Source organism: Akebia trifoliata, chromosome 4, assembly GCF_017979445.1.
Source record: "Akebia trifoliata isolate Shusen 1 chromosome 4, ASM1797944v1, whole genome shotgun sequence".
Classification (NCBI taxonomy): domain Eukaryota; kingdom Viridiplantae; phylum Streptophyta; class Magnoliopsida; order Ranunculales; family Lardizabalaceae; genus Akebia; species Akebia trifoliata.
This window is the reverse complement of record NC_141378.1, coordinates 543,344-557,640: the sequence shown is the minus strand read 5'-3', so window position 1 is coordinate 557,640 and position 14,297 is coordinate 543,344.

The window sequence follows — 14,297 nt, the reverse complement described above, 5'->3', positions numbered from 1 at the left end:
GACAACTTCAAGATTCTTGACCGTGCCATGTTTTGAATTTTCCTGACAATGTGCGGTGTACACAACAGTTTGCGTCGATTAGTAGTAAGTGGGCCAGATATGTTTTTCAAACGACACGTGTGAGCATTAATTGTTCACAAAATTCACATTAGTAAATAACTCTTACATTACCATATTTCTTTACTATCAAAACGACAGACTGCGGAGGAGTAGAATTTATTACACACCAAATTTTGACTATCACAAATACCCCAACCCAAACATTTAAATTAAATACATTAGGATAATTTTGATAAAAAAAAAAAAGAAAATTACAGTTTAATTTGAAAATTATAAAAATATCCTTTTTTTTATTATATAATTTTTAAAAGAGTCGAGATCTTGAACAATGCCCCATTCCTATAGCATAGGATCATGGTCTACATGGCGTGTTTTGGTAAGAGTTTAAGACAAATTGGACTCCTCATCAAGAGGCAGTCCAATGTGTTCGTTTTCACATAGACACTTTATTTTGCTTTTGGTACGGGACACCCTTCTCCATCGCGACTCTATTCAAAATCTCTATAATCAATATTTTTAACTATAGTACTATTTAATGAAAGATAAATGAATATTATTAATGCAAATCAATATTAATTAATAGTTTTAAAATTAATTATAAAACTGCAATGGTATTTTATTGTAAAAATCACAAGTCATATCAATTTTTTTTTTTTAAATCTCAATCTTAATCATACTACTTGCATCTTACGAAACGAGTCTTTGTAATATACTTCAACCCACTTTAATATTATGTCTTATTCTCTTAGTATTTCTACTTATCATGATCATAAGTACCTTCCTTCAACGTTATAGTCATTGATATGAAGCATAATCAGTAGAAAAAGATGCTGAAGAAAAGGAAAAAAAAAAAAGATGATGATGGAGCGTAATCTTCTTTTTATTTTGAATGGTAATGAAGAAGAAAAAAATGGCATCATAATCAATCAGAGGATTTGTTCGTTCGAGAAAAAGGAGATGGAGTGCAATATTTTCTTGAATGTAAAGAGAAATTCTATAGTGATGGAATTCAATTTGATAATATGTGATTGAAACTAGTTCGTCCTTATAAAATTAGACTATCTATTTAATTTTTTTAAAACAATCTCTTGTAATAAAAATGATAAAGACAATTCTGACCTTGCTTAAATATTTTTTTTTACTAATTTAGGTGCAAACGAACATGCCAACCACTAGTTCAAATAGGGGAAATCTATTTATGCTTACAGAATTTAACAAGTTGAAATGCTAAATGTTCCATCCTTGTTTGGAAGACAAGGCTGTCATGAACCCCGCCCCTCGCATCCAACAAATAAGATCTAAAAATAACACGTGGCATGGGCCCACTGACCCATTAATGTTTGGGTTCTCCTTTGGTGAGCTAACTCACAAAAAAGCATTTTGAAATTAGTTCCAACTTTTGACAACAAATTCTCGAATCAAACAGCTAGAAATCACCAAACCAACTTATTTTGGCGTGGGTGGACTGAAATGTGGGCCAAACAATCTGAGTGGAAAAGTATGCCATGTGGAATTTTGAAATATGCGTGTGTGGTGGGGTCATGCACTGTATTGCAGTACAGTAGTACGCATTGGCCCACTAAGCAGTTAAAAATTTAAAACTATGGGCCTTTTAGACCCATTGATTCACAATTTCTTACATATTTTAGTCCGACTAAGTTTTAGTTCATGAACCAAGCCAAGATCCAATTGAGGAGCTAAGTTCAAAGTAAAGGTTTCCAATTCTACGGTCCTGATTGAATCGACGTATGGTTCATCCTAACAAATTTATCTTTGGTCCCTCAAGTCTCAAACTATGTCTAAACCAAAGCCAAAAAAAAAGAGAGAGACTATTTTGCCACCCTCATCACCTACTCCTCTTTTTGTTATATATACATACAACAATATGTTATATGCCGTTCTTTTCCTAATGGTAACGAGCTACAGTAGGGTCCACCACTGAAAGATTGTGACACGGATGACCGTCGGATGGAACCATGTGCTTGACCTCTTTATATGATATATGTTAAACTTCCAAATGATGCCATAAAGTTAATATAGATAATTTTCCAACACACACCTCCCCATGCATGGAAAGGAACCTGAGTAGGTACTAGACTTGTGGAAAAGTTAGGTTTGTGGTTTATTAAAGGTGCTTGCTTGGATTCCCATTGATCTGCAAATCAAATTATATATATAGCAAAAATCAAGATAGGAAGACATGAAGAAAGCTACTTACCCAAAATGATAGAAGAGTGTTTAGAAAGTATGGGTCATGGGTCATGGGTCATGGGTTTATCATTTGGGTAGTAGTTCATATAACCTAGATACATGCATTACCAATAACATATATAAAAGCAAAGCAATGTCCCTATCGTTCTCTTAACCCATACCCTTGGATAGTCCAAGAGATTCACACCACAAATCACAAAAGACAGTAAGATAGATAGAGAGATAGAGATAGAGAGAGAGAGTGCATCATTTTTCAATTAGAAAAAAGATTGAAGTAGGTGGGTGTGTCTCTGTATATGGTAGACATTTTCTTTTTTTTCTTTTCTACCTTTCCAAAGGCTAGTTTGAAAAGTAAAGAAAAGTAGAATCTTTGTATTAAAGTTCATTTCTTATATCAGTCATCACTCATGTGAAAAGAAGAAAAGTGTGGGGTTTGAAAAGTTGGGATAGAAAAATGTTCAAAAATTCAAACAACTAATAAGTTGGTTTTTGAGTTTTGATAAGAGAATTTATTTTTCCTATTTAAGTTTTTTTTTTTTTTTCTTCTTTGGCCTCTAGTTGAATTTTTATTCCTCGGACCATCGAATCATCAATCAAGGATTTGGGAAACACAAATGGAATTGAGAAATAATGGAGTTGTGGATCAAACAAAATAGTTTGAAGCCAAAGAGAGGATGGATGGGTTATTCATATCTCATTAGATAGTCAAAGTCGAATCGAAAACTAGGGATGCCCAAAATTGCAAGCATCCTGGCTTTTGTCCGTGTGAACCAACTTTTTAAGAATTATTTTTAATAGAAAACAAATCCAATCTTAGCAGCAATTTTCCCTTTTTCTTTTATAATACTTTTGCGGCAACTTCTTTGTGCTATTCACATTTTTTGGGATAAGGCTTTGATGATGATGTTCAATTTAAAACCATCATTCCCTAAATGTTACGTTACAATAACATTTGGGTGGAAGGAAAAAAAAGGCATGACGACTAATTTGTTAAAAATAACAGCAAGTACAAACAGTATTTATATATTTATATATAAATAACATAACAAGAGAATATTACTGTTATAACCCACAACATCACGTATAATGACATAAATATAAATCCCTTTTGACAGTGTAAAAGACATGGGTGTTTATGTGCAGGATCTTAGGGGGTCATAGTCATTATTTCTTACTCATTTTAAAAATAGTCTGATACGTTGGATACACTGTTTAGATATTTTGCCAAATGTCGTCAGGTTCATTTTTCACCATATCCATAGTTAAAACCAACACACATGTAAATGTTAAAAGTTACAAAGCCTACAAATATTTGTTGAGCCTTTGCTTCTATCCAACTTCCAATTGGTCAATGTGTCAATTTAGCTCACTTCTTGACAGTTTCCCCTCAAGTTCTTAATGTAACTTTGCCTCCTCAATAAATGCCATTCATAATGTCCTCCACAATTTGTTTTCATTAACGTAAAGAGGTACATAATCATCAACATCACATGAGGCCAACAAGTTAGTATCCGAAGAGTTGATCAAGCTTGTTTAGATGATCGTGTTAGCCATAGATGGAAGAACTAAAAATTAAATAACACCATGACCAAAGAATAAAAAATGAACAATGCTAGAGTGACTGCGCAGGACACTGAGCTAATGTCGTGGTATGCAGGGAATCATAGATTCTTTTCACTTGTTTCTCGAGGAAAAACATTCATGGTTCTGTGCACACCACCACGTCAACTAAGTGTTGAACTCAGTGCCATAGAAAGTCAATTTAGCATTATTCATAAAAAAACACATTTTGACAGACAAAATAGCATTATAACTTTAAGATTCTGATTGCACTATCACATTTGTGCAATGCTGACAAAGTACTAAGAGTTTAAAAGCCAATCAAAAGTATGGAGAATTTCTTCCATTGCAAAGAGATGATCAAACCATGCCCAGGAACAAAGAATATGAAAACAGGGGAAAAGTAGTATCAACTTACATTACAAGAGTAGTGGAATTCAATAGAGCCCCAAAGACTTCCGCCAAATGGTCCCAACTCTTTTATTATGGCCATTATAATCATCAGTTCCTGTGCAACCATAGTCCATTGATATTCACCATAGAAACAATAGAAGAAAGTGTCGTGCTGGAGTCACTTTGAAATTCACTATGTTTCACACTTTGTTGGTGTGGAGGTGCACACGCAACCATAGATGCTTTTCAGATGAAAACCATTAATGGTTCCGTATGTAGACTATGGTTGAATGAGTGGTGAACTGAACTCCAAACCAGGCATAAAAATGAAGTAAATATTTGCCAATGGGATCTCTGCACACACAGACCAAGCTGCATCGACAAATCATACAAAATTGTATAAAGATTACATGAAATATAGATAGAATTAAAACTTGATCAATAGAATTAAAAGTCCAGGTTACATGGGTTCCCGTTTTCATTTCATCAACAGCTCTTCCCCTCAAATTCAACAGCGGGCAACAACTACATTTGGGATGTTGGAAGCATGGTTTAAAATATTGGAATGTATCGGCCGAGACCAACACAAAACATTGACCCCAAAACAAATGAATGTTTTGGGAATGTATCAGATGTATCGGCCGAGACCAACACAAAACATTGACCCCAAAACAAATGAATGTTTTGGGAATGTATCAGATGTATCGGTTTGTATCAAATGTATCGGTCGATATCGTGTCGATTTTTTCAATAACCGAAACATTCAATCGATACAACATCTTAAACCTTAGTTGGAAGTAAGGTCCACATCATGATAAGAGGAAATTGTTGTGATTTTGTTCCATCCCAGCATTCCTACTCTAATTAGCAGTATCATTTGCCATTTAATCTTCTGAAGGTTCCAATAACTTGGACTCACACCATAATCTCCCCCCCCCCCCCCCCCCCCTTTCCAAACCACCTGAGGAAAGGATGAGACTAAAATCCCAGCTTCTTGAGCCTTCATAGGAGAAAAATCAAGACATTCCGCAGAGATTGATGCCAAGTAAACATTAACAGAATTATAAATGGTACATTCAACACAAATGAAGTTTGAAACACACCGACAGAATTACCCACCAAAGGTATACAGAAGAGGGATTGCACAATACAATCTTCAAAATGAAAACCCCATTAAATGTTTCCCACTCTGCAAGTTATTGTATTCAAATACATTCTTAGCAAACAATAAAGAGGCAGAGCTCGTGTAGATGATGGCCAGAAAATCGCTCATCCTTTAAAACATAAAATAACATGGTTGAGGCCAACTTTGCGCAAATGTTGATGGATTCAAGCAACAACCTCCTTGCTTTGTGGAAAAAGAAAAAAAAAAAAAACAAGTATATTATTCACCTACGTAGCTTTCATTTGTTGGGAAATGCAAGTGATTCAATTTCCTAAAACAAAAAAAGGGGGGGGGGGGGGGGGGGGGTTTAGAAAATAAGCTTTGTAACCCTTGGCTTGCACAAATTTTAGGACCAACTTTGCGAAATAGGAAAATGCTAGAGTGACATTAAAATTCAAATCGTTTCACACATTGCTGGCGTGGATGTTTGTACCAAACCATAGATGCTTTTCATTGAGATACGAGTGAAAAACATCTATGGTTATGTGCGCACCTCGCAATGTGTGAAACAATGTGAATTTAGTTGTCACTCCAACATGACTCAAAGAAATAACCAAGACCTAAAACTGGCAATGGGTTGCCTTGTACAAACTACTAGGCTCCTCATTAGTTCCTTTTCCCATATCCCCCATGAATCAAGAACCCAAAAAAGGAAGTTGACATTCTTTAATTTGCTTCAAATACTACTTTCTTAAAAAAACATCACTGAGGAAACCATTGACTTACTTTCTTGCCAAGATTAAAATCTAGATATCAAAGTAAACCAATTATCCAAAGAAATATTGCCAACAAACTACCCAATATGTTAAAAAAAATATTTCAGATAGCCAATGCAATCCAAATCATGATGAAGTTTGAAAAGTATTGACACAAAAATACTTTTGTTTGCTGTCAAGGAAAATTTTCCACAATTATTTTATTGAATTGTATCAAAGATATATACAGATATTCAAAAGTTATTTTAGGAAAGAAGCTAAAATTAAGCCTAATGTTTACAAGGCATTTACACAAAATTTTTCTAGCTGTTATAGACAGAATTTCATCCTAGAAATTAGGATGACAGATCATGAGCTTGATTTGAGGGATCTTCCTTGATACGCCCCCGCAAGATGGAGCTGCCATCGGCTAAGCCAATCTTGTTTTTGAGGAAGTCCATCCGTTGTCGGGACAATGGCTTTGTCAATAAGTCCGCAAGCTGATCTTGAGTGTTGACATGTTAAACATTGAGAACGCCCTTTTGAACCATGTCACGAACAAAGTGTAGATCGATCTGAATATGTTTCATCCGAGAGTGCTGAACAGGATTGAAAGTGAGATGGGTTGCACCCAAATTGTCACATAACAGTTTCGATGAAGTTGTCATTGGTAGGCCAAATTCATTGAATAGTGAGAGCAGCCACAGTTTCAGAGGTTGTATTAGTAAGAGATCTATATTCAGCTTCAGTTGATGACCTTGCTACAACTCTTTGTTTTTTTGAACTCCAAGATATGGGATTTGATCCAAGGAAGCTTATATATGCTGAGGTAGATGTACGGTCATCAAAATTTCTTGCCCAATCAGCATCTGAAAAAGTTGTGAGGTCAAAAGTTGAGTTTGCTTTGATGTGAATGCCATGAAAGATTGTTTGTTTCAAGTAGCGGAGAAGCCTCTTTGCAGCTGCCCAGTGAGTCACCGTGGGTTTATGCATAAATTGTGATAATTTATTGACTGAGAAACAAATGCCTGGGCATGTGAGAGATAAGTATTGGAGACCTCCAATAACACTACAAAATTTAGTGCTGTCAAATGAAGTTGTACCATCAAGCAGCTTCAAAGTTGTGCTTGTGGACAGCGGTGTAGACACCTCTTTGGCACCCATCATGTTGGTTTTTTAGAGGAGGACCCGAATATATTTCTGTTGTGATAGAAAGAGACCTGATCTGGTAGGAATTACTTCCATGCCCAATAAGAAATGAAACTGACCCATATCCTTTAAAGAGAATTGAACTCCAAGTTGTGCTATTACATGAGATAAGAAATCCATGTTGCTACCAGTGAGTACCAAATCATCAACATATACCAATTAATAACATAGAACAAAACTTTTTTGGTATATAAATAAGGAGGAGTCAGATTTAGAATTTTGGAAACCAAGACTCATGATAGCCAACTTGAGTGCGGAGTACCAAGCGCGAGGAGCCTGTTTTAGACTATAGATGGCCTTGTTTGACTTGCAAACATGGTTAGGTTTAGAGATGTCTTTGAAGCCTGGGGGTTGGACCATGTAGATAGTTTATGTCAACTTGCCATGCAAAATGCATTGTTGATATCAAGTTGTTTCAAAGGCCATCCCTGCATTACAGCAACTGTTAGGATGGTTCAAATGGTAGTGGGCTTCACTACGGGACTAAAGGTTTCTTTGTAGTCCAACCCCAGACGTTGATTGTAACCTTTAGCAACAAGTTTCGCCTTAAAACGATCTATTGACACATCAACTTTCCTTTTTACACGGAAAACCCATTTGCATCCCACAGGTTTACAATTTTTTGGGGGAGGGACCAAATTCCATGTGCCATGGTGCATAAGAGCCGTAAGCTCTTCTGACATGGCCATCCTCTAATGTGATTCACGAAGAGCTTGTCCCACACAACTTGGTTCAATGGTATTGGGAAGGGGATGCTTTGTGGTGGAGTTAAGCTGTTTGGATTTATGGATATTGTTCATTGATCAGAGTGGTCATGGAATGGGTTCGGTGAGTTGATTTGGTAGGTGGGTCGCAAGAAGTTGAGATGGAATCGGTATGCAAAGCAATATCATTTTGTACATAAATCCCATGTGAATGTGATGTGGAATTTTCGGAATCATGCAATAACAAGAAATTAGGGCTAGAATTAACAAGTTGCAAATTTTGAGAATTAGAGGAGGAAGGAAGAGAGGCATTACCAGGAGGTGATGCGAAGGAGTTATCCCTGGCCGGAGTCACTGGTGGAGGTTGTGGAACGATTGGAGACACCGCGTTGATGGGTGGAGCACATGGCGAAGAGAATGAGGACAAGGGATGCGTAGAGGGGCCGTTTTGTGTTCATCGAGTAGGACATGCCTTGAGTGATACATCCTGTTGGTTTTTGGATCAAAGTACTTGTATGCATTGCAGGCCGAAGAGTAGCCCACGAAGAGATAGGAAACAGACTTGGGCTGGAGTTTGTTAGTATTATAAGGTTGAGTAAGAGGGAAGCATAAACAACCAAATCTTTTTAATTTGAGATAATTTGGTGATTGTTTAAACAATGCTTCAAATGGAGATTTGTGGTGTAAAAGAGGTGTGGGTTGACGGTTTATAAGGTAAGCCGCAGTGGAAAAAGCATGGGGCTAATATTTTAAGGATAATGAGGCATCATGTAATAAAGTATGACCCGTTTCCACAAGATGACAGTGATGACGCTCAGAAACACCATTTTGTTGTGGTGTATGAGGGGTTGTGGTATAATGACTGATTCCATGAATAGAAAAATATTTTTTTAAAGCTTCAAATTCACCACCTTTATCCAAGTAAATTGTTTTGATTTTGGATTGAAAACGTGCTTCCACAAGGTGTTTAAATTGAGGGAATACCATGCTAACACCAGATTTAGTTTCCATAGGATAAAACCAAATATATTTTGTCAAATGGTCAACCAAAATCAAATAATAGCGGGATCCATCAATTCCAATTGAGTTCGAAGGCCCCCAAACATCAGTGTAAATTAAGTCAAAAAAAGCATGGCTTTGAAGACTATTTTGCCGAAATGGTTGTTTGTGAGCTTTATTGATGGAACAAGAAGTACAAAGAGAGTGAACATGATTTTCTTTTATTATTGGAAGAGAAAAAGAGTTGACAAGCTGATGAACTATATTTTGAGACGGATGTCCAACACGTTTGTGCCACCCATGACGAAGGTCCGTTCATGCACATTGGCCACCATTTTTGGAGAAGATCTCACTATGGACTCCGGGAGGGTGTAAACACCATTTTCACATGCACCTTTGAGTAGAACCGCCCTCGTGATCGAATCCTTAACAAGAAAGAAAGAAAGGTGAAACTCAACAAAAACACAATTTTGTGTGGTAAAATGATGGACAGAGATGATATTTTTTTTAATATTGGGAATACAAAGAGTATCATTTAAATGAAAAGTGTGTGTGGGTGAGTAAAGAACCAAGGAACCAATGTGGGAGACACGCAAACCTGAACCATCACTGATTACAACTTCGTCAGTGCCATTATATTTAGAATGAACTGATAAATTTGCCAAATCACCAGTGATTTTGTGAGATGCCACCGAGGCAATGAGCCATTTTGTGTCTTGGGCTGGGGAAGTGGAGACACAATTTGCCGTTGCTACAGAAACTTGGACCTTGGGACAGTATTTAGCAGTATAGCCCATCTGTTCGCAGAGTTGGCTTTGGTGTGTAACGGCACTGGCCATTGGGTTTGGACTTTCTATTGTCACGTGGGCCAGTGTTATTATGAAACTAGGCCAAGGAATTTTGGTGTTGTCCTCCATTGTTACGGTCCGAGCCATTTGATTTTGAGAAACCCTTAGGATTAGAGCCTCCAAAGAAAGAACCAGCACTTGTTCTTCGATGGGAGTAGTTTGCGGAAGCAATCAATTGCTAAGAAGTGACTTCAAGGTGGCGCAGGTAGGTATCGTGACCTATAAGGAGATCATGTAACTCCTCAAAGGTGAGTGGGCATTCCCGTGCGCGAATGGGGGCTGCAATCTCACAAAAATCAGCACCCAGACCATTGAGAATGTAGAGTGTTAGATCATCTTCGGAAATGGGATGATCAATAAGGGAGATTTCATTTGCAAGAGTTTTGACAGTGTGCAAGTACTCTTGAACCGTCTCTTTTTTATCAGAGTTAATTCCTCTTTGAGTAGCATAGCCCTTGTTCAGGATTTGTTGGCATACATCGTGTGTAATTTTTGCCAAACTTCCTGAGAGGTTTTTGAATTGGAAATGAATGGTGTAACGGTGGTGGTTGTGGAGGCTAAAATGGCGGAGAGGATAAGTTTATCTTGTCTTATCCAGTGGGTTCGTTGAGGAGTGGGAATGGAGGAATCACTAGAGTAGGGATAGGGTTTATCTCCAGTAACATAATCAAGGAGATTATACCCAATAAATTAGGCTTCGCACTGAGCACGCCATTGAGGAAAAATTGAGGGGTTGAGTTTTTCATTGATCTATGAGGTGATATTGAGAGCAATAAGAGGAATTTCTGTGGGGGATGGTGGGTTTGAGATCGGGTTATGGGTATGTTCAGAGGAGGGGATCGAATTCTCGTTGGAAGACGGCTCTGCTGATACCATGATGAAGTTTGAAAAGTATTGACACAGAAATTCCTTTGTTTGCTGTCAAGGAAAATTTTCCACACTTATTCTATTGAATTGTATCAAAGTTATATACAGATATTCAAAAGTTATTCTAGGAAAGAAGTTAAAATTAAGCCTAACATTTACAAGGCATTTACACAAGATTTTCTAGCTGTTATAGACAGAATATCAGCCTAGAAATTAGGATGACAGATCATGAGCTTGATTTGAGGGATCTTCCTTGATAAATCATCCATACACTAATTTTTAAGTCGACTTGCTACCCTAATGATTTTCCATAAAAACTACTTGGAGAGCCAATGTAACCATCATTCATACATAAATTAATTATAAATTTTCCACAGCCATTGGGACCTTTATTGGGATGAAGTCACACTGCAGTTGCAAAAGCATTCCTATAAGCTATACGAGCAAACCAACACCACATATAGATTTCTTAAAAGAATTAATGTTACGTCTATGGAGTGGTATGATTTGTTCTTAAGTTTGATTATATAATTCTACAGATTTTAGATTTTTAGTCCAGAGTAGGAACGACATGCAGGGCAAAAGATTCATGCCACTAACGTTAAGTCCAATAATTTGCATTTTCGAAATTTCATTTATATTTTCTTTAATATTTATTTCATTTATGTAGATAAAATTGTTCCCATTTATTGTTTACAGAGAATGGATTTGAACGATTTTTTTTTCCCCTTAAAAATGTAATTTTTTATATTGGTTGGAATTTGGAAAAGAATCAGAGATCTCTCTTTAAATATTAGTTAATGTTTAGTATACAATATAGGGGGGAAATTAATGTACGTAGATAAACTAGAATACCTTAAAATCAAGCTTGAAGAGATACTTAAACTGGTATTGGAACGAAGAACCGAACAATCACTCCAATCCAATGGCGACTGATTGAGAACCCAATGTTAGGGTTGAAGATGATGTGTAAGATTTGAGGGGTTGATTGGTCGTGGTGTGGAGGCTGGAGGAATGAGCGGTGGAGATGGAAGCGGAAGGAGAGACAACGCGAAGAAGTTCTCCATCATTGAAAGAGCCTCTGCTTCGTCTCTACTCTCTCGAATGGGAAGGTATGGAAACTAACTAACCAAGCATACGAAGGGATTGGTGGCCTTCGGTGATGTCACGTGAGTAGGGGTTTAATGATTAAATTTGGAGGGTTTTTCCAATCAATTCAGTTAGGAATGTGTGCTAAGTTTCTAAAAATAACAAATTTGTATTTCAAGTTTTCAACATTCACTTCAATCTCGAGTGTCTCTAGAGCAGAATTTTTTTCGCATTCAAAAGTTAATTTAGGATTGCATAATGATCTCGTCACTTGAATCGTGATAATCTGACTACCCCATGTGACACACTCAATTCACTCTCTTGACATGATAAGTTCGAGAATCATATATCCGTATGCCTTGGGATACAAAACTGCACTTCCCCATAAAATCATGTATTCCGAGACATAAATCTACGATTCCCGAACTTATCATGTCTGGCGAGTCGATTGAGTGTTCTGCGTGGGGTAGTCAAATTATCACAACTCTTTGTAACTCAACTTAGCGAGGTAACTCAAAAACTCAATTGACATGTACCTTACAAGAATCATAGATTTTTCCCTTCAAAATATACAGGTGCACATCCTCCTAAAACATGTATTGTTGTGTATCCCAAGGGAAAAATATATATGGTGTTCTTGTACTTGCCACATCATTAAGTTTTTGAGTTATCTTGTCAGGTTGAGTTACAAAATCAGCACTCGAATTAGGATTTCATAAAAATTTTGATTCACCAATCACAAGATCCGTAGTGTATTTGATGGAAAAATGTTGAATTGCCTTCATCAGACACTATGTTCAACACTGCATTGATGTGGTGATTCATAGAGAGTCGTGGATTTCTTTACTTGTATCTTGAGAAAATAAATTGATGGCCTTTTGTGCATGCCATGTTAGCACAATGTTGAACATAGTATCCAACAAAGGCAATGTATCAAAACTCTATCTGATGGTATACCCTCATTTTGCATAAATACCCACATTAGGTAAGCCCATTGCAAAATGGGATGCTATCAATGTAAGAGCATCCTACACGTGAAATTTTGAATTGATTTTTTTCTATGATTAAAAAAAATAAAAAATCAAACCCAAGTGATTTCAATGGTGATCATGTTTATTTGGGAAACAAATATGAAAAGAAATATGCCAAAAAAAAAAAAAATACCAGTAACTTCATTCATTTTAAGTTTGATTAATTCCAATAAATATTAGGGGGGGAATTGTGCTTTGAGATCAGAGTTTCTTTGGTAATATTCGATACTATACCAGTGCTTGAAACAAATGTTTTGCAATATTGAATTGAAGGCATTGTAGGTTTCCAGGTGTAAGAATTTTACACTACAATTATTAGACAAAATTTATAGAAATATGTTTTCCAACCTCTTATTTTAGGGATTTTTTTATACTAGAAACTTATAATGATCTATATACTAAAATACAAGGATTCTCTACTCAATGTTCACCTCCTCACATAACTTGGGGTTGAGATTTTATCTAATCATGAATCTCAAGGATAGTCTCCACCTTATTGTATTTTATCTTCTCCCCCTTTCAAGTATACTCTTCAACTTTATTCACTTTTATCTTTTACACTCTTTTTCCAATAATACCTGACAAACTTCATTTTCTTTACTCTTTAAGAAAACAATGGAAATTATAAACATAAAAACGACTTTGAAACCATAAGATGTTGCATTTTAGTGGAGATTGCTAATATTTTCAAAAGCTTTGCTACATTGACTCCCTACAACATTGTTGTTAACATCGTGTCTACGAAAAATTATTGACTTCCCTCGATTGTAACATGTTCGTATTTTGAGGAAAAAATCTATGATTTTATGCATGAGTAGGGATTTGGAATGGTATCCCGTTCCTAACCAAGGTCAGGTGGCAACCTGTTTATGCCACATGGCATTTTTGGTGACCCACTAATGGTATGGTTATGTGGTCCATCCTTTGGTGATTCTACACATAAAAGATCAGTTTGATTAGTGATGTGCATTCCCTGATTATAACATTGTCTTAAGAAAGATTTCTAATTGTTAGATTTAAATTTTTTTTCAAAAGCTTAGATCTAGTAGATACAAATTATCAAACACTATGATTTTTGGTACATAGATTCACTAAGAGATGAACCACATATCCATATGGTCAGTGGATCCCCAAAAATGCCACATGGTATAAAATGGGGTACCACCCGACCTTGGTTAGGAATGGGACACCATCACGAGCACATGTTGAGGGCAGTGTCCTAATATACCATGTTAGCATTTTCTATTAACAATCCACGACTATCACTATTCTACATTTAGCTTCGTAAGATATTCTTTGGAGAAATGCTAAAGTGGATGAATCTAGTTCCCAACATCCTACTGGTTATGTAGTTGAGTGGTAGGACCACTATCACGAGGCTTTGACGTATGTTTCGTACGCATGTGCTTTATTATCTCCATCAGATGTGGACCCATCCTCCATCAAACGCACTTTTTAGCGGCATG